The 4,057-nt window shown below is 41.7% G+C and overlaps 1 pseudogene; it reads right to left on the bottom strand.

Moving 5' to 3' along the window:
• Window positions 1-3,305, bottom strand: part of LOC102817610 — a 9,845-nt pseudogene extending 6,540 nt beyond the window's left edge.
• Window positions 3,306-4,057: the final 752 nt, after the last annotated feature.

Raw genomic sequence — 4,057 nt, forward strand, 5'->3', positions numbered from 1 at the left:
CAGATGATACAACCTTGATGAAAGGGAAGAGGACTTAAAATGCTTACTAATGAAGATCAAAGAGCACAGCCTTTGATATGTATTACATCTCAATGTAAAGAAAACAAAAATTCTCGCCACTGGACCAATAAACAATATTCTTATCGATGGAGGAAAGATTGAAGTTTTCAAGGATTTCATTCTTCTTGCATCAACTATCAACACTCACGGACAGCAGCAGTCAAGCAGTCAAACAATGTATTACATTAGGCAAATTTGCTGCACAAGAACTTTTTAGTGTTGAAGAGCATAGATGTCAGTTTGAGGACTAAGGTGCGCCTGACCCAAACCATGGTATTTTCAATAACATCATATGCATGCGAAAGCTGGGCAGTTAATAAGGAAGACTAAAGAAGAATTGATACTTTTGAGTTATGATGTTATAGAATATTGAAAGTGCCATGGGCTTCCAAAAGAACCAACAGATCTGTGAAGAAAGAAGGACAGCCAGAGTGCTCCTTGGAAGCCAGGATGGCCAAACTTTGTCTCTCATACTTTGGACATATTGTCAGGAGGGACCAGTCACTGGAGAAGGATATCATGTTTGGTAAAGTGGAGGCACCTAACAACAACAAATGTCTGAGTTGCCCATCCGTATCTACCCTGTATACAGAGGGGATAGGATTGATATTTGGTGTGAAGACTCCTTCACTCTCTTTTGGTATTTTGAGCTACTATCTCCAAGAGTATAGGTCATGTTCATCAAATTGTAACAATTTACCCTTGTTTCCTTTATCAAAAATTGTTTTTGTTTGTTTTATCTTCCTCAAGTCAAGTTCTGATTATCAAGCCATCAAGGCTAGGTCAAATGGGTACTATCTGCAAGTTTGGATTTCTTGTGCGTCTCACCTCACTTCATATCAGCTGGGTGCTTCACTCTCAGCTCTAGTGCTCTGTGGCTATGTCCTTGTCCATGGGCTCAGGTGTCCTCAGGTCTCACCACAGTTTTAACCAACCAGTTCTTCCTCTTCTCTCTCTCATGTCCAGTTCAATTGGAGTCTATGGAACATGCTTGAACTCAGCCCATTTCTTCATTGCTGCCTACCCCCCTCTTCCTCTCACCAGTAGACCAATGTGGTCATCAGCAAGCTTACATGACTGCTCATGTGTTCCCTTTGAATTTCAGTCTTAGAGGGGGGTTTGTCCTGACGGGACTTGATTGCTTGCCTTGATGGCTTCCCGGTGAACAACTTGCTTGTTCTTGTGGTAGCCAACCATACTGCCATTTTGGTTTTGGGTTTTTCCTGATGATCTTTCTTCGAAGATGTATCTTCTGTCACTCTAGCTGTTCCAGGCTTGTCTGCTTATCCTTTCTAGTGCCACTGATTTTTATACTATAGTGATAAAAATGTAACCTAGTGTTAGCACCTATCTGCAAGAGTTAATAGATGTTAATGAAAATGTGATACAGCTGGGTGTACTGGAAAGTAACAGTCTTAATATCCCCTCAGTGAGGAAACTGGCCCTGTTTATTGCATATAGGCTTTTGGAAAAAATACTAATGGGGAAGCATTAATATCATGTTTCTATAAGGAGTAGAATTATATCACAAATAGATGGTTCCAAGAAATTGTGTTGCTAGAGATTGTAAGTCAGGATCATTGCATTTAAAATACACTGTACTCTGAGGAAAATCAGAAAGAATAATACTAGTGCTTTATTTTCCTCCTTTTAACCAAAAACCTGTCACTGCATTTCAAAAAGAAGTGAAGCATTCTATACAGTTGATAAACGTTTACATTAAAATACACTGCATTTGATTAACTATCAGCTATTAGACATGGTAGGAGTCCTGGTGTGGCACTGTGGGTTAATGTGCCAGACTACAAAGTCGTTTGAACTGCAAGGTCGGTGGTTCTAGCTCACCAGCTGCCCCTCAGAAACCCTATACAGGGTCGCTATAGGCTGGAATAGACTTGATGGCACTTAACAACAAAAAAAATACATGCAAAGAAAATAAAGTGACTCTTTACAGAATATAATGCAATAGACCCAGAAATCATTTCTTTATATGTATCCAGTGTACTCAACATAGCAAAGTTAGATAGAAATGTAAAAACATTCCAGTTGAAACATTATAAATTTTCAATATGTCAAAGGGACAAATAACCTTTTATTTAATACTATTAAGATTTGGAGACTCCATGTATTTTAAGCAAATTTCCATTTTGTGTGGTAGAAAGGAAATTTTCTAGAAGGCATTAACTGGTGCAAATTACTTCATAAAGAAAACATGAGTAAAGGACAGTCCAGAAGGCAGTTTTAGTTCGTGTGTTGTTTTCCTTAGACTTCCATCAGTGGTTCCACATTTTGGCGGAGGAATTGCATCAGTCACCTTGGCTTCCATGTGTTCAGTACTTGGTGTCACAGATCTCCTTTACTTTCAGGTTGAACTCCTCTGGTTGGTCTATATACACGTAATGCCTGCCTAAGGGCAGCCTCAGAGTCTGTACATTACAGTGCTAGATACATTCTCTCACAGTTTCATCTTTAAGCATTGAAGAATAGTTCCACTTGAAATCAGGTCTCAAACACTGTACTAAACTTAAAGGTCACTATGAGTCGGTACCAACTCAATGGCACCCAACAACAAAATACTTAAACCAAAAGGTCCTGCAATTCTGAGGCCAGCCCCTAAAGGGGTGAAAGGAGTCAATGCAACTCCCGAGGCTTGGATCCAAACTGGGATTGGTCTATCTTGATTAGCAAGGTCAGGTGTCCCAGGGAAACCTCAAAGCTCCACTTAAATGAGATGGCTAACCCTTGATGGGTACTTTAGTGCGTAAGAAGCAGTCAAGAACTCACCCAAGTTTAGGCCAAGTAAGGTCACTTAGTCTAATCCAAAGGTACAACTCCAACCTTCAATGGAATCTACAAACGGATTCTCTTCTTCTTCTGCATCACTGTCAAACCTGGGTCTACTAGTAGGTCCAAAGTCCAGTAGGTTAAATGCATAGACAGGCCTATTAATGTAAAGATCTTCTAAATTTAGTGCAGAGTCCAAGTCCTCCTCCAAGACCATGGAAGAGGACAAGTGGTGCCTTGTTTGGAAACTAAAAAAATTTCAGTGTCCATATTTTATTTTTATTAGATATACAAACAAGTTCTTATTTGTATGTGCAGGGAACACCTTTAAAGTTTTTCTCTTCAGCTCCTCTAAGGTGTGATGTAGATGTTGGGCACCACCATGTGGGAAGCCAACCAGTTAGCCATCCTGACATCTCACCGGGGTCCACTAAGTTCACTGCCTTTGACAGTGACGACATGGTTGTCACTGCTGTGTAAACATCAGACTGCACCATGAAGTCGACAGACAGGCTGACTTGCCCACCCCAGGCCGAAGCTGCCCTTAAGGCTGCTCCATCTGCCCACCTCAAGATAAATCATGAAAGCCTCTTTGTAAAGACGACTGTGATGACATTCCTGGTACAGTAAAACATAGAACTAGATGGACTACTCATACTATTAAGTCAATGAAAACCTCATGAATAGCAGTGGAACACTACCAGAACGCAGCAGATTTTGATTTAAGAGCACCAGAATATTGTCAGATACAGTGCCAGAAGATGAGCCCCTCAGGTTGGAAGGCACTCAAAACAGGACTGTGGAAGAGCTGCCTCCTCAAAGTAGACTTGACTATAAAGATGTGTATGAAGTAGAGGCATCAGGACCTTCATTTGCTGATGCAGCACAACTTAAAATGAAGAGAAAAGCTGCATACATCCATTAATTACCATAACATGAAATGTATGAAGTATTAATCTAGGAAATTTGGAATTTGCCAAAAATAAATGGCACGTCTACTGCGTCCCCAACACTACACAGGCTCTGGGTTTCAGGGCTCGGCACTCCCTGACAAGCCTGACCTCAACAAGACCCAGCTGGGGCGCAGAAGTCGCGGAACCTGAGGGACCCTCGCGGGCCCCCTGCCTGCATCTGGCCTCTCCGCTGCCCAGAAGCTCCAGGGCAGAGATGTCATCCCGGGGACTGGGGACCCTTGGCCCCAGCCGTGTACCTG

The sequence above is a fragment of the Chrysochloris asiatica genome, unplaced genomic scaffold, assembly GCF_000296735.1.
Source record: "Chrysochloris asiatica unplaced genomic scaffold, ChrAsi1.0 scaffold00318, whole genome shotgun sequence".
NCBI lineage: Eukaryota > Metazoa > Chordata > Mammalia > Afrosoricida > Chrysochloridae > Chrysochloris > Chrysochloris asiatica.